The sequence below is a fragment of the Schistocerca americana genome, chromosome 3, assembly GCF_021461395.2.
Source record: "Schistocerca americana isolate TAMUIC-IGC-003095 chromosome 3, iqSchAmer2.1, whole genome shotgun sequence".
Classification (NCBI taxonomy): Eukaryota; Metazoa; Arthropoda; class Insecta; order Orthoptera; family Acrididae; genus Schistocerca; species Schistocerca americana.
The window spans coordinates 140,072,349-140,089,706 of NC_060121.1; the positions used below are offsets into that span (position 1 = coordinate 140,072,349).

At 45.3% G+C, this 17,358-nt stretch overlaps 1 non-coding gene across 1 annotated transcript; it reads right to left on the minus strand.

Annotated features, from left to right (window-relative positions):
• Positions 1-395: 395 nt before the first annotated feature.
• Trnas-cga lies at positions 396-470 on the minus strand. Its single transcript has one exon. It is a non-coding gene; the product is annotated as a tRNA-Ser (tRNA).
• Between the last annotated feature and the right edge of the window lie 16,888 nt (positions 471-17,358).

The window sequence follows — 17,358 nt, forward strand, 5'->3', positions numbered from 1 at the left end:
GTACTTTTTTCCCTCTGCCCTTACAAACCGCTATCCTTCGATCGCTTTCGTACACTTTCTGTCGTCTGATGGGCCATGTCAATGAGTAATCCTACTCAGACGCATGGACAACGTTACAGCCCGCTTCCTGTGACTCACGATTTGAAAACTAACATGTTATATGGAGGTGATAGTAGAACTCTTGGTTTGGTCACCATGTTGGTGTGGACGTCGAAGGGTCCCATACTTGTTGTTGGCGCAGTTGTTAGATAGGTTACTGCTGCTATTGTGGGAGGTTATCAAGATTTAAGTGAGTTTGAACGTGGTTTTATAGTCGGCGCACGAGCGATGGGACACAGCATCTACGAGGTAGCGATGAAGTGGGGATTTGAAACTTCCTGGCAGATTAAAACTGTGTGCCGGACCGAGACTCGAACTCGGGACCTTTGCCTTTCGCGGGCAAATGCTCTACCAACTGAGCTACCCAAGCACGACTCACGACCCGTCCTCACAATACGAGGCGAGGTACTGGCGCAAGTAATATTGTGAGGACGGGTCGTGAGTCGTGCTTGGGTAGCTCAGTTGGTAGAGCATTTGCCCGCGAAAGGCAAAGGTTCCGAGTTCGAGTCTCGGTCCGGCACACAATTTTAATCTGCCAGGAAGTTTCAAAACGAGCGCACACCCCGCTGCAGAGTGAAAATTTCACGCTGGAAGTGGGGATTTTCCCGTACGACCATTTCACGAGTGCACCATGAATATCAAGAATCCGGTAAAACATCAGATCTCCGACGTCGCTGAAGCAGGAAAAAGATCCTCTAAGAACGGAACCAACGACGACCGAAGAGAATCTTTCAACGTGACAGAAGTGCAGCTCTTCCGCAAATTGCAGCAGAATGCAATGCTGGGCCATCAACAAGTGTCAGCGTGCAAGCCATTTGACGAAACATCATCGATATGGGCTTTCTGATTCGAAGGCCCACTCGTGTACCATTGCTGACTGCAAGACGCAAAGCTTTACTCATGGCCTGGGCCCGCCAACACAGACATAGACTGTTGATGACTGGAAATATGTTGCTTGGTCGGACGAGTCTCGTTTCAAATTGTATCGAGCGGATGGAAGTGTACGGGTATGGAGACAACCTCACGGATCCATGGATCATGCATGTCAGCAGGCGACTGTTCAAACTGATGCAGTCTCTGTAATGGTGAGGAGCGTGTGCAATTGGAGAGATATGGGACCCCCTATACGTCTAGATCCGACTATGATATGTGATACATACATAAGCATCCTATTTGATCACCTGCATCCATTCATGTCCATTGTGCATTCCGACGAACTTGGACCATTCCAGTAGGACAATGTGACTCCCCACACGTCCAGAATTTCTACAGAATGGCTCCAGGAAAACTCTCCTGAGTTTAAGCACTTCCACTATCAACCAAACTACCCAGACATGAATATTATTCAACATTTCTGGGATGCAATGCAACGTGCTGTTCAGAAGAAAACTTAACCCCCTCGTACTCTTATGGATTTATGAACAACCCTGCAGGATTCATGGTGTCATTTCCCTCCGGCACTACTTCAGAGATTAGTGGAGTCCATTAGCGTGCTTGCAGGGGCCTTACACGATATTAGGCAGATGTACCAGTTTATTTGGCCCTTGGGTGTGGAAGAAAAGGAAAATGCCAGGCTTAGTGAAGAAAACAGGAAACAAGACGGTCCGTTCGTTTAGTAGTGTGGCAGCCACTGCTAATTCGTTCAGACGGTCGTCACAAAGTCAAAGGTGGAGACCACACAAGCCAAGCAAGATAACACAGTATTCATCAAATCCTGGGACAAGGAAGACGTAAAGGAAACACAGGCACCTCTGACAGAGCTAATCGATCTGGAGGAAGCAAAAATGAGACTCAAGGAAGACAGCAAACAATGATGTCATAACTGAGATAGAAACGGAAGAGGAAATCAGTAAGCTGAAATAAAATTCGGAGCTAAATAAAGAAATGATATGCCAGCCACCTAGGAAGCGCGTGGCGTCCCAGCTGCCATGACAGAATGTGATTTAACTGAGTCACTATACGAAGAGACCTTGGAGGGAGAGACAAATAGCAAGCAATTCTTAGAGTAAACGTAAATCAAGTTTAAAACAGACCCACAGGTCAAGGTGACAGTAAATTACGTGCTGGAGATAAATCCAAATGTCAGAGCACAACTGGTTACACAGACAAGAATATACATTGCGTTTCGATGAACCACGGTGAAGTACTACGTGTTGTAGTTGCCAAATACTGTAACTGCCACAACCATGGGCGCATTGCAAAGTACTTAAGGAAAACAAACCGACATCTTCTCACTGTGAAGAGTTTGACCATCCAAAAAAGAACAGTAACAATACCAAACGAGCTCCAGTATGCATTCCAAGTGAGAAAAGGAATAAATGCAGCCAAGAAGTAAAAAGAGTGCGACTTACCAAATGTTCTTGGAGCGGGAAATTCAAAGAACCATATATGCATTCTGAGCCTTGTGTAATCTGCTGGCGAGCTTCACAGGAAAGCGTAGAATAAATACAAAAGCAGCAAGTGTCAGGTCCACAGTCGAAGAAGATGAAACACTGTTCAGGAAGAGAACTATCAAACCCCAGCCCAGTGATCAAACGAATTATAAAGTTACCTTCCATCTCTATGAGAAATGGAAACGAGAGCGAGATGCAGAAAGAGCCAAAATATTCTGGGCCAAAGTGAAGGGCAGAATGAGAACACACATAGTGACAAAAGCCGAAAACGTGACTAACAGCATAGACAAGGCGATAACGCGATAGACAATAAAAATGCCATTAGTAAGAATAATGGAAAGCAGGAGTGAATTCTCTGAAAGTGGCTAAGGAGAAAGAGAAATAACGAATTGGCAGCATGTCTACCTTTAGACAAGAAAGACTTAAAGAAGGACATATTCGTACTTTCAAATTCAGAAAAAGTTGAAAGTGTGGGGTGTGGCATCACGCAAAAAGTAGTGGGGTACAATAGCATGCAAAATAATAGAGGAAGATTATGAAACTACACTGATCATAGAAGCTACAAATGGCAACGGAAATTACGAAAAGAATGAAAACAGTTATGGACACGACATGAGAAATGGAAGAAGTTTATGGCCGGACCCGCGGCCTGCTTACTAAATGTTTGAAAACGCAATGAGGCTAGCTAAGATGGAGGATTTGCATGTTCTAACCATAGCAATAAGAACCAAGTTAAGCGCAGCCACCCAAACGGCTGTACAATAACCTTTCCTTTATGGAGGAAGTTAATAATATTCAGCCCAGTGTAAACAACATTCCTACAAATTCAAAGGAACTGCAGATTTTATTTGAAGTCTTAAACAAGAAGCACAAGACACCTCGTAGTGAGCATTTGCACAGGCAGTTAGTCATGACATGTGGCAGAATTGTATATGATTACAGATTAGATTGGGCCCATTCCTATATGCTCACTAGGTTCTCGTAGCTTTCACGTATAGTCGAATCGCACGCTAACGACGGTGGAACAGAGACAAATGATTAAAATCGGGCAGACCAATGCGATGCGCAGAGCCATGGTGATGCAGGAACTCGTGAAAGTGTCAGACGTGTAGGACGTACACATACTAAGTGTACAGGAGCCATATTCCAGAAACGGGGCATTACCCCACATGCCGGTTACAGCCCAGATCATAACACCAGGTCATCTCCAAGTGGCTGCGTTTGCGTTGGCAGATAAAGATATAACAGTGCAAAGATATAACAACCGTGTGACGAAAACGCGGTGACAATAGAAATATTGTCCGCCGTAGGAAAATTTCACGCAACTAATCAATATTTTCAGTACAGTCAGCATGTGATTAACAGTTTTGTACCATATATAGCAGTGTTATTAAACGAATGTCTTTTGCAGCCTCGGGTAGTCAAACTTTTGGAAAATCTAGAGCATCACTTTACCAAAACCGAGGGCAAGGAAAAGACCCGAGAACCGAAATCCTACAGGCCGATTTGTTAAATAAATGCTCTAGCCAAGTCCAGGGAATGGTCCTGTGCCGGCTGCCTAAGGGACAACAGACAGTTACTAGGCATGAGCTCCGTGCAGTACGATTTCAGGAAAGGGACATCCACCGAGGATGCGATAAATCACCCAATGAATACTGTGAACACTTCAGACGACAAGTATGTTATAGGCATAATGATTAATACACTACTGGCCATTACAATTCCTGCAACAAGAAGAAATGCAGAAGATAAACGGGCAATCGTTGGACAAATATATTATACTAGAACTGACATGTGATTACATTTTCACGCAATTTGGGTGCATAGATCCTGAGAAATCAGTATCCGAAACAACCAACTCTGGCCGTATTAACGGCCTTGATACGCCTGGGCATTAGAGTCAGACAGAGCTTGTATGCCGTGTACAGGTACAGCTGCCCATGCAGCTTCAACACGATACCACAGTTCATCAAGAGTAGTGAGTGGCGTATTGTGACGAGCCAGTTGTTCGACCACCATTGACCAGATTTGTTCAATTGGTGAGAGATAATGAGAAAGTGCTGTACAGGGCAGCAGTCGAGCATTTTCTATATCCAGAAAGGCCCGTACAGGACCTACAACATGCGGTCGTGCATTATCCTGCTGAAATGTAGGGTTTTGCAGGGAGCTAAAGAAGGGTAGAGCCACGGGTAGTAAAACATCTGAAATATAACGTCCACTGTTCAAAGTACCGTCAATGCGAACAAGAGGTGACCGAGACGTGTAACCAATGGCACACCATACCATCACGCCGGGTTATACGCCAGTATGGAGATGAGGAATACACGCTTCCAATGTGCGTACACTGCGATGTCGCCAAATACGGAGGCGACCATCATGGTGCTGTAAACAGAACCTGAATTCATCAGAAAAAATTACGTTTTACCATTCGTGCAACCAGGTTCGTCGTTGAGTACACCATCGCTTGCGCTCCTGTCTGTGATGCAGCGTCAAGGATAACCGCAGCCATGGTCTCCGAGCTAACAGTCCATGCTGCTGCAAACGTCGTCGAACTGTTCGCGCAGATGGTTGTTGCCTTGCAAACGTCCCCATCCGTTGACTCAGGTATCGAGACGTGGCTGCACGATCCGTTACAGCCATGAGTATAAGATGCCTGTCATCTCGATTGCTAGTGATACGAGGCCGTTTGGATCCAGCACAGCGTTCCGTATTACTCTCCTGAACCCACCGATTCCATATTCTGCTAACAGTCATTGGATCTCGACCAACGCGAGCAGCAATGTCGCGATACGATAAACCGCAATCGCCATAGGCTACAATCCGGCCTTTATCAAAGTCGGAAACGTGTTGGTACGCATTTCCCTCCTTACACGAGGCATCACAGCAACGTTTCACCAGGCAACACCGTCAATTGCTGTTTGTGTATGAGAAATCGGTTGGAAACTTTCCCCATGTCAGCTCGTTGTAGGTGTCGCCACCGGCGCCAACATTGTTTGAATGCTCTGAATAGCTAATCATTTGGATATCACAGCATCCTCTTCCTGTCGGTTAAATTTCGCGTCTGTAGCACATCATCTTCGTGGTGTAGCAATTATAATGGCCAGTAGTGTAGCATCCGACTGCGTGAGAGGCATTAAAATCCTCAATAAAACAGTAACAATTGGCCAAAGACGTTACCAATTGCCATAGTGCAAAACGAACGTACAACAACTCAATATTTCTTGCTATCGTGGGCTACGATTCAAGCTTTTGGGCTCTTACAGTCAGTGAGGTAAGGATAGAACAGCCCTCCCGCGAGCACGGAGACGTATACCCCTGCGCCTGACAGCCGCGTAGAGAATAACACCTACGTAGGAGTTGCTGGTAATATTAGGACTGCTACCATTAGACCTAGCAGCAAGATAGAGTGGTGCAAAATAATGTCTCAAAAAAGCACGAATATTAAAAGGTAAAGAAGATACTGGGCACAAAGCTGTATCGAATAAGGAAATAAAGGCATACGTTGCTAGAGAATGACAAGAATTCTGGGACAGGGCAGAAACAGGGAGGAGAACTTACTAGTTCCTTCCTAAAACAAAAGACAGAACCAGAAAGACATACTTCCTTCCGACTAATAGACTTACACACTAGCTACCAGTCCTGGTCCGTTTCCCAGCTGCTTACTAAAAGTACTACAGCACACCACAGACACTTGTGAACGTGGATCAATAGGCCCCTTGGATCACTTCGTCTGGGAATGTGCCGTTAGCCGAGACGTTACAGACAAAGACAGGAACGCATTTGGAAATGAAACAATGTGTACTAGAACAATGAGGAGACCATACGTCACGATAACGAGACACACCACGGCATATCATCCACCTACAACAACTTCCTGAAAGCAGTGGGGAGATGAACCTCGGGGGCGACCAGGAAGGATTTCCTGAGACCCAGACAGCTATTTCCCAAATTCTACACCGTGGGCGAAACTGCAGCGCAGCCCCTGTGAATCCTAAGTTGCATCTCAGCGCTCTGGGGAACGACTATCTAGACAAACGAGATATACACCTCGGAAGATGCTGCCCGCAGTTGGCAACGAAACGTCAGGAGGAAGAATTTCTACCATCTGGCTAGGGTTTCTTAGCCCGTAAGTTTTTCTTAATGAAGACGCCTGCCGTAAAAGCCTACACGTTATAAGCTCCTTCCAGTGGTTCCAGCTGCGTGCCATTCGCTGCCCGTCACCAAGCACAGCCCGAGCTACCACCATTCACCTTTGTCACAGCCCTCTTTACCCAGTTTTGATTGGCAACTATTTGCAGAGGCACCGACCATGCATACAAAACTGCCTTCTGGGAGATGTTGGTGGTTCTAACTGGTGTAGCTAACTGCAATTCACTCTCCATTCTCCAAGCACCAAAGACACAGTACTGATTTCTGTGAGATATTGCCCATTCCAGTGGCTCCAACTCACTCCGACTGCTACCTAAACCTGCCCACAGCAGCACAATCGTGGTGGCTGTTGTGTCCATCACGTGACCTGCTCCATCCACCCTCTAGCGGCATGAACGCGACACTTGGAAGGAACCACTGGATACTGGGAGGTCGACTATGCTGTTAGACACTGAACAGTATAATTTTAGATAGATAAGGAGAGTCAAATCATTGTCTACTAAATTTAATGAATTCTCCCTAAATGTACCCGAAAACAGAGATAAAGTGACGGAACGAAAGAAGCTCCAGCAAACTGCTTTAGATAGGCAATGCAAACCCTACCTCCAGACATCAGTTTTGCCAGATAATCTGTTACAGAGATCACAAAAATTATCAGCCTATTAAGGAGTATTACCTCTTCTATCTATCCTGGTATCATAACCACAATACAAAAATCTTGTTCTGGCTTATAGCGTCATCTTTGACGTATCTTCGTAAACAATCGACGAGTCAAGGCGTTTTTCACGAAAGAATGAAGTTGAAGCAGTAATTCCGACACAAAATTTGAGAGAAGTAACTGACCTCCATTTGTAGATCGATTGCCCTCCTTCCTGAGTTCTGAAAAATACTTGAGGAGATAGATTACAACGAGTAGTGTACCATCCTTCTGAGAATAACGTTCGAATAAGAGCTCAGTTTGGCTTTCTTAACGACTTCTGTACTGAGAAGGCAATTTGTGATCTAAGTGTACTTTAACATGGAGTGCTAAAAGTCACTTTTCCTTCTGGTCCAATTATGGTGCCTCTACTTCTTTCAGCATCTCACGAATTCTTTACAACAATTCTGATTGAGGTAAAAGATATGATGTGATACTATTGTGTAAATATCTGACTCTATAAACTACTGCATACCTAGGGGATGCAACCTAAGATTTTGATCACTGATTCATTGAAATTAAATACCTGACACATACTGAAAGAAAAATTTGAAATTAATCTAGGAAAACTTCTTCTATTATGTGTAATTTTTAATTTATTTAGTGCAAAACTATTACATAGGTGCTCCTGTTGCTGAAGTAAATAATTGTTTTCTGTTACGTTGAGTCGTTTGCAAATCGTCATCTTGCAGTTACTACTAAACAAAAATTACGTTAATAACATGGAAGTTGCACATACCTCATCATTAGGACGTATGTGTATGAATGAACTATGGTTCCTGTAACTGTCTTTGAAACTAAAGTATTAGCCATTTTGAATTCACCAATGTAGTACTATGTCTTTGTGAAATCACCGCTTGACTGAGTTTATCTCAGAAGGATTAAAATGAATGTTAGCTTCCTAAAATCTATTCTAATTGCTAGGACGTTATGGTTATTGGTTCCCGGCTATTACCTTAAATAATTTTATTGACTTTTCCTTGCATTTCAGTGAAATTAGTAACAAATTCTGTAATTTTTTTAACTATGTCTAGGAGAATAATATTCATACTGACATGTGGAATAATCGGGTCTACTGCCGGATGTTTGTGTCGCTCTGGTACAATATTTCGGCCACGTAACTCGTTGCCTTCTTCAGGTGCTACCTGAGACTGCCGTATTTGAGGATCTTGTCCAGTATTTATGCCCAGAGGGCGCTGGGTGCTCTCTCTGCCGTCCGCTCCCGCGTGGCTCTGCTTGGTGGACGAGCCGGGAGCGGACGTCCGTGGGATCGCCAGGGCAGGGCCAAAATCTGAGGAGCAGCACCAGGCGGGGGCGGACCGCGAACGGAACGCCCAACATCGGACGGTCCTCAGACAGCTGCAACAGATGGCGACCAAGTCGGGCGCGGACGTCCGAGAGAGCACCGGGGAAGAGAAAACACACTGCAGGCAGCGCCAGGCGGGCGCGGACAGCAAAGACAACACCCAGCGCCCTCTGGGCATAAATACTGGACAAGATCCTCCAATACGGCATCCAGTGCTACAATTGCCAGCAGATGGGGCACATGGCTCGTGCTTGCAAGAACGCTGTAGCGTGTCTGAAGTGCGTGGCAGCGCACGACACGCGCAACGGCCCCAAACCACGTGGTGCCGCCAGCAAGTGCGTGAACTGCGGCGATTCACACGCTGCTAACTCACGCAGTTGCAGCTACCATACGGTAGCTCGCCGCCACACCGCCGCTCCACGCCCAGTGGCGTCTGCCGCCAAGTCGGCTACCCCGCCCCCCCCCACCCCCCACGCACTGGCGAGGGCTGCAAGCCGCGCCGCCTCGAAGCCGCCACTGACCAAGCTGTGGCCGGCTTCTAATCCGCCTTTGCGACCGAAAGGGCCGCACTACCGGAGGAGTTAGTAGCTGTTCATCGCCAGCTCCAGCAGCTGCGTGACGAGCTGCGAGCTCTCACGAAGACGCCGCCGGTTCCTGCCGCCGCCTCCCCTGTGAGTCGGCCGGTGGGGGTCGACGCCACCACGCAGACAACCGCCGCCTCGCCCCCTGCAGCTCTGCACCGTCCGGCTCCTCTCACGCTGAGAAGCCACCACGGAAGGTGAGACGGTGCCTACAACTCCCAGGAGTGCGTGACCTGCAGCCCGCCCTCAATACGATTTCGGCGGCGCTGCAGGATGCGTCATGGGCCATCATGGACATCCCGTGCCCCTTCACCCCCCGCCCCCCCCCCCCCCCCCCGCCACCGACCAGCCTAAGCCTCCGTTCCCCCACCGCCGGCATCGCTTCGGCGACTGGCGTGGCTTCTGGGAGGAGGTGGTCACCCAGAAGGAGCTCGCCCTCATCAACTCCCACCCCGTATTCAAACCCAGCGACTGGGACATACTGTCCCCCGTCGCGGCCGCCTGGACGGAAGCAGGAAGACGCCGAGGCCAGGGCAGCCAGGGAAGACATCGCACGCCAAAAACGCCAACTTTCCCAACTCCAGTAGCGCAACCTCGAGAGGTCATCACGAGACGGACTCATTGTCGACACCCACCGGCCAGCCACTTACGCCGTTCCTTTTCCTCTTCTCATACTGTCTCCTCTGACTATCCTTTCCTCTTTCCTAAGATCAAAAAAATGCATATGCACGCCGTCATGCCATTCCATACCGCCACGACCCAACTCGCCACACGGGCACGAGGAAGGCGAAGCGCACCAGCGCTAGAACTTCCTAATCACGTCCAGGTCCACCCTCGCCTGTGCAGCGTTAGAGTCAGCGTCCAATACGGCAGTCTCAGGTAGCACCTGAAGGAGGCAACGAGTTACGTGGCCGAAATATTGTGCCAGAGCGACACAAACATCCGGCAGTGGACCCGATTATCACACATGTCAAGATCTCGCCGGCAAAGCCGGAAGAGTTACAATATTCATACTACTTCGTGAGTAAAAATGACATTATTCTGTCATTTCTTGTTAATGATTTCTCTTCTGACCTGACTCATTAGATTTTTAATGAATGAAACTTGATATATAATTTAGAAATCATGACTGACAGGTACACATGATGTCCCGGCAAACAATGTATGTAAAGTGTATTCAGAAACTGTTTTTACCTACGAACTTCCAGCGTGCTGGAATCTGTATGCTCTGTAACTGTTCATTAGCACTTTGTTGTACGTATATGTTTGTTGTCTTGACATACGTCTTGTATTTTGGGAAATTTGATTTTGCTTGTCAGCGGGATTTGGAAATAGATCCCGACCCGAAATTGTTCATGAAGTAAATAAAAGTGAAAGCTGCAGCTTTGGTTATTTTTCACTTGCACTGATTTTACGTACCTAAAATCACACACACCGCATTAGCTTCGTATTATTCGCAAGTATAAACGAAAAGCATTCAAGAGCATCACTTTCCCTTCAAACTAGTGAATCTATTACTACTGTAGTTGCCAATATGTAGGAGAATTTCAGTTGTTGGAAAGACTCGCTAAGCAACTGAAAAATAATGTAGCTGACTTGATGTTTTCAGCAAGGGCATATACAACAAGGTGTACGAGACAGTGCAGCAGTTTTAATAACACTATAAAAAGTGAGTCGTTTAGACGCAAAATCGTCTTCTATTTAAAAAATTAACAAAACTTTCAGTGACTGAAGGCAGATCGAAATTAACACCGTGCAAAAATAGCTTTTCCATCAGTAGTGAGAATTTGTATCAACCGTAGATCAACAATAAACTCTTTCTACTTTCAGCGAACGGCGCTACGGCAACTTTTCAAATAGTGACTGGTCTCAGGTTACAACACTTGTTTAACAGACCAGCTGCCTCAAAAATGAACAGCATTTCTCCTCTCCCAGAGGTTATTAATTTTGTATAAACGACCACCAAAAGTTTCCGCAGACCCTTCCGCCGCCCCTGAGAACGATTCGGAACGTGAATGTGCTTAGTTCGCCACACTCCTGCGGAAAGTCGTTTAATAATTACGGCGCACCTGCGCAAGTTGTAGTCTGGAGGGGCGGGTGCAGCGCAAAAAACGAAACGAGTTTTTAGCGTAAAAGACTTTTGGATTTGGGCCCGAAATTTCGCCAGCTCTACAGTCACAAGCGGGTAACACTGCCGACTGACGATAGGAGAACCAATCCCGCGTGGACCTTCATGTACAACTCTCCATTCTCCTTATTAAGGAAAACCATCAAAAACATAATTAAACAGGTGGTAGATTAACAATAAAACCATCAAAACCATCACACTATAATATGATAACAGGAAATTTTTCTTTTAAGTCATTTATTGTTCGACAGGTATGATGTCCTCAGTTTGCTTCATTTTTCCCTACCTTTTCATCTCTATGTAACTAAAATACCCTGTATTCTATATAGTATCTTGTGTGTGTATTGTTGAATTTCACCACCTGTTCCTTTCAGGGCCAACGTAACTGTTTCTGAATCCTGTTGTTTGTAATCTAACCCCTCCTTCCTACTTGCAGCTATTGTCCACATTAGTCTTTTATGAATATTTGCGAGGAGCGAAGATTACAACAAACTTTCTAGTTTACTTATCTTTCCGCACAGAGTTGTGTCCAATTCTTCTTGTCTGGAGGTCTAATAGTTGAAGCAGAAATTCTCAAATTTCAGGTCCTCTTGGATCTAATTAAATTTGAAGATTGTTGTAAAATTTTTGCTGTTACGTTAATGTATTTTGTCACATTTTAGTATATCATACAGTCTTTTGATTTTTCACAAAATAAAAAAATACGTCCGATGACATCAGACGCATGCTTACTACTGTCTCACTCAGCGGAAATAACAATATTCCAAAGGGTTTCCAATTTTTCTTGGCAAATTAATTTCTATTAGTTTCAATTATTATTTCATCAATCGATTGGATTGGGTTGTTTGGGGGAAGAGACCAAACAGAGAGGTCATCGGTCTCATCGGATCAGGGAAGGACGGGGAAGGAAGTCGGCCGTGCCCTTTCAAAGGAACCATCCCGGCATTTGCCTGGAGCGATTTAGGGAAATCACGGAAAACCTAAATCAGGATGGCCGGACGCGGGATTGAACGGTCGTCCTCCCGAATGCAAGTCAAGTATGCTAACCACTGCGCCACCTCGCTCGGTACTTCATAAATGAATCCAGAAATAAACACAGCACTAAATTTCGTAAGTAAAAATTTAAATTTTAAGTGTGCGAAATAATTCGTAGTTTCAAATGTATCTAAAAAATTAATTTTCACTGTACATTCAGAAATAGTACTTATCGATTATGACATCGAAAATAAAGTCATTCCTTTTCATAAATTTTAACTAGAACTATAACATAGTGCGTATAAAATTATGTGGAAGTTTTCAGAAAAGCAACTGAAATAATTTTGACCTGTCCAAAATTCGAAAAATAGCAGTGGTATCGACAGCTATTGTTGAGGAAAAGTAATGCTATAGGAGGATGTACCACTACAATTCCCTGTTCCATAGCCTGTTCCTTCTTGTGGAGAGAGTTATGCATGGTCGCCTTCCTAATGCATTCTTTTTAGTACATTTTTGCTGTCGTACTTTAACTGTTTACTTCTTCTTAGCATTGTATGTCAGAACTATGTTTCAAATGTTTCCACCTCTTTTCCACCAGATTTTCAATGGCTCGCATTTCACATCCATACAATGCAGTACTCCAAAGCATACATTCAAGAACTTTTGCCTTATTTCCGTATTAATATCTGGTATCAGTAGATCTGTTTTGTTCGAGAATTCTGTGTACATCTGCTAAAATCTATTTCTAATATTTTCCGCTGTTATATTGCTTGTTGACAGGATAAATCATTCACAAATGTTTGACATTTCCTCAGTTCTTGGGAGCGAACTGAAAGTTCTTGAAGAATGAATTCAACGCGACATTAATTACTGCATATAAGAACATCAACGAGTTTCAAAGGTTTGTTAATCACTAGTTAACAGTACTATGATGTGGCAGTAAGATTGTGCTAGCCTAAAGAGTATCACATCACAATCGCCCCAGTAGCCAGTGGAAAATGTCTCCTAGAAAGCAAAAGGCCATGCTTTCCTATCAGTTCTGTCTTTGGGCTCTACTAATGGCTCTCTTTTCTAGTCGAGAAATTATATCTATTCCTTCATCATCAGAGAAACAAAAATATAGTTGACATACTCCTCTACTGCAGGCAGTACAAAATGCTGCAAAATTTGTTCATATTCTTCCGTATTTAGCGTTCTCGTGGTCATAATAAGGCGGTCATATCCTACTCACGGAGAACACCACCATACCATAGCGTCATTTCCTCTCCATTTCAGTGCTGGAATTACACTTGTTGCCTTGCATTCGCCGAACCCAGACTCTTCAATCGGATTGCCACAGGGTACGTAGCGTTTCCAGGTATCCCAGTGGCTTCCCTCTTTACACCATTTAAAACGTCACTTAGCACCGAGTAGAGAAACGTGTGGTTTATGAGGAGCCACTCCAGCACTATAGCTCATTCTTCTGACTCCCTGTGCACTGTCCATCATTACATGACGTCTTCCTCATCTTGGTTTATCTGGGGTTGGTTCTTCGCGTTTCCCTTTCATAATCGCAACAGTCGACTTGGCCACTCTTTTTTTTTTTTTTTTTTTTTTTTTTTTCCTGTGTCAACCTCTTCTTCTGAGAGCAGCACTTGAACCTACTTCCTCAATTATTTGCTCGATGCATTGCGATGTTTTTTTTTTTTTTCCTTTATAGTTTTTACCCTCTATACAGCTCCCTCTAGTACCATGAAAGTCATTCCCTGATGTCTCAGCAAATGTCTATCATCCTGTTCCTTCTTCTTGTCAGTAATTTCTACATACTCGTTTCCTCTCCGATTCTGCGCAGAACCTCCTCAGTCCTTTCCTTATCAGTCCACCCAATTTTCAACATTCGTCTGTTCCGTAGCACCACACCTCAAATGATTCGATTCTCTTCAGTTCCGGTTTTCCCACATTCCATGATTCACTACCATACAATGCTGTGCTCCAAGTATACATTCTTAGAAACTTCTTCCTCAAATTAAAGCCTATGTCTGATACTAACAGACTTCTCTTAGCGAGAAATGTTCCTTTTGCCAGCTCTAGTCTCCTTTTGACGTCACGTCCGCAATGCTCCATCAGTCTTTGGCTATTTTGCTACCTGGGCAGTAGATTTCCCTAACTTCATCTACTTCCTGACTATCAGTCAACATGTTAAGTTTCTCGCTGTCCTCATTTCTGCTACTTCTCGTTATTTTCGTCTTTCTTAGATTTACTCTCAATCCATATTCTGTGCTCCATCTAGTGGATCATGGAATTCACTTTCACTGAGGATAACAATGTCGTCAGCGAATGGTCAATTTTACACGGTTTAAAATGACGCTGATAGATTTGTTCTGGGGTGACATCGGGTGACTAGACCACGTTCGAAGACAGTGTGCTCCGCTGACTGTCACCTACGGCTGTTACTCCTTCTCTGCTGACAACATCATACTCCACAGCCCATCCTATGCCACCGGTTCCGATTCTCGTGACGTGTATTGATGACTTACACAGTGCATAGGGACGCTCGGATACGTATGGTCAGAAAGATTCTTTGCAGACAGCAATAACGGGTAACTTACTCGCGAGGTTTTTGTATCACAGCAATAACTTCAATGATGTCTATAATACAATCTGGTGCCACCACTCTTCTAGATAACTACACTACTGGCCATTAAAATTGCATCACCAAGAAGAAATGCAGATGATAATCGGGTATACATTGGACAAATATACTAGAATTGACATGTGATTACATTTTCACGCAAATTTGAGTATATAGATCCTGAGAAATCAGTACCCCGAACAACCACCTCTGACAGTAATAACGGCCGTGATACGCCTGGGCATTGAGTCAAACAGAGCTAGGATAGCATGTACAGGTACAGCTGCCCATGCAGCTTCAACACGATACCACAGTTCATCAAGAGTAGTGACTGGCGTGCTGTGACGAGCCAGTTGCTTGGCCACCATTGACCAGACGTTTTCAATTGGGGAGAGATCTGAAGAATGTGCTGGCCAGAGCAGCTGTCGAACATTTTGTGTATCCAGGAAGGCCCGTACAGGGGCACCAACATGCGGTCGTGCATTATCGTGCTGATATGTAAGGTTTCGCAGGTATCGAATGAAGGGTAGATCCAGGGGTCGTAACACATCTGAAATGTAACGTCCACTGTTCAGAGTGCCGTCAATGCGAACAAGAGGTAACCGAGACGTGTAACCAGTGGCACCCCCTACCATCACGCCGGGTGATACGCCAGTATGGTGATGACGAATACACGCTTCCAATGTGCGTTCACCGCGATGTCGCCAAACACGGATGCGACCATCATGATGCTGTAAACAAAACCTGGATTTATCCGGAAAAATGACGTTTTGCCATTCATGCACCCAGGTTCCTCGTTGAGTACACCATCAGAGGCGCTCCTGTCTGTGATGCAGCGTCAAGGGTCTCCGAACTGATAGACCATGCTGCTGCAAAGGTCGTCGAACCGTTCGTGCAGATGGTTGTTGTCTTGTAAGGTCCCCATCTGTTGACTCAGGGATCGCGATGTGCCTGCACGATCCGTTACAGCCATGCAGATAAGATGACTGTCTTCTCGATTGCTAGTGATACGAGGCCGTTGGGATCCAGCACGGCGTCCTGTATTACCCTTCTAAACTCACCGATTCCATATTCTGCTAACAGTCATTGGATCTCGACCAACGCGAGCAGCAGGGTCGCGATACGATAAACCGGAATCACGATAGGTTTTAATCCGACCTTTGTCAAAGCCGGAAACGTGATTGTACGCATTTCTCCTTCTTACACGAGGCATCACAACAACGTTTCATCAGGCAACGACGGTCAACTGCTGTTTGTGTATGAGATATCGGTTGGAAACTTTCCTCATGTCAGCACGTTGTAGTTGTCGCCACCGGCGCCAACCTTGTGTGAATGCTCTGAATATTGAATCACTTGCTTATCACAGCATCTTCTTCCTGTCGGTTAAATTTCGCGTCTGTAGCACGTCATCTTCGTGGTGTAGCAATCTTAATGGCCAGTAGTGTAAACCAATTGACGATTAACACTGCGTTTATTATATCTTGAGTTGATGGAAATATCCCTTCATTGTTTTAAAGTCCACTCAGCGTATGTGAACATATACATTGTTACATATATGCATGAGTTAGCCACTGCCCTTTCGTTCTTGCTTTTGGTCGCTGTTAAGAAAAATACACTGATAAGACAAAAAATTATGATCATTGGCTACCACGGCGTTGGATGTCTCTTGGCGGCGTTGCGGGAACGTGACGCGGTAACGAAAGTATGTAAGCATAGCAGACTCGCACATGGGTCACCTTAGCAAAGATATGGGATGGAGCTGGGGAAATCTATTGAGATAAACGACTTTGAAAAGGGCTGATTATCATTACACAGAGCCTGTGAATGAGTATCTGGACCGCTACGGTCGCAGGTTGGAATCCTGCCTCGGGCATGGACGGGTGTCATGCCCTTAGGTTAGTTAGGTTTAAGTAGTTCTAAGTTCTAGGGGACTGATGACGTCAGATATTGAGTCCCATAGTGATCAGAGCCATTTGAACCGTTTTTGAGTATCTTAAAAATGGCGAAGCTAGTTGAATTTTAACATGCTATTCTGAGCATCTACTGAGCACTCCGTCTTCAGGCCACAAGTGGCCCATCAGGACTATCAGACCGAGGTGTCATCCTCAGATGAGGATGCGGATGCGGATAGGAGGGGCGTGTGCTTAGCACACCGCCCTCCCGGTCGTTATGATGGTTTTCTTTGACCGGAGCCGCTACTATTCGGTCGAGTAGCTCCTCAATTGGGATCACGAGGCTGAGTGCATCCCCGAAAAATGGCAACAGCGCATGGCGTCCCGGATGGTCACCCACGCCCGACTGCGATTTACTTCGGTGATGTGACAAGAACCGGTGTATCCACGGCGGCAAGGGCGTTGCCGTGAGCATCTACTGAAGGAGTTAGAAGTATAGTAAAACTACCACTAGTCGCTAAATGGTT